Consider the following 654-nt stretch of genomic DNA (forward strand, 5'->3'; position numbering starts at 1 on the left):
AAAAAAAAAAGATCAACTTAAGCTACATAGCAAGACCCTATCTCAAAAACCCAGAAGATGAGGCAAGAGACATGGGATGATGGTAATGAGGAGGGAAAGAGTGAACCCTACAACATACTTCTCAAGGTGAAAACCCTTTCTGGTCACACATGTTTGCTAGCTAATATTTTACTTTTCAGTGGGANAATGTTCTGGTTAGACTTGGTTGTCAACTTGCTTAGACCTAGAATCATCTTAGAGACAGTATCTAGGCATGTCTGTGGGCAAGTATCTTGATAGGGTTAATNGAATCAGGAAGACTTTCCCCCACTGTGTGGTGGCACCACCATCTGGGTTGGCATTATTGCCTGGCTTGGGATCCTGGACTCTATAAAGCAGGAGAAAGCAAGCTGAACACAGCATCCTGGTTTTCAGCTCCCTGGTATCAGATGCAATCAGACCAGCTACCTCAAGCTCCTGACCACAGAACACNACCACNNTGAAACATCATGGACTTTGCCATTGAGGACTGAGCCAAAGTAAACCCTTCCTCTCTCAAGCTGCTTTTGTTGGAATTTTTCACCACAGCAACAGGAAAGGCAGCTAAGACTGACAGTATCGTCACTGTGTACAGAATGCAAAACAGCTCTTAGCTGATGTAAGAGATGGGATGAA

Source organism: Mus caroli, chromosome 9, assembly GCF_900094665.2.
Source record: "Mus caroli chromosome 9, CAROLI_EIJ_v1.1, whole genome shotgun sequence".
In the NCBI taxonomy this organism is placed as follows: domain Eukaryota; kingdom Metazoa; phylum Chordata; class Mammalia; order Rodentia; family Muridae; genus Mus; species Mus caroli.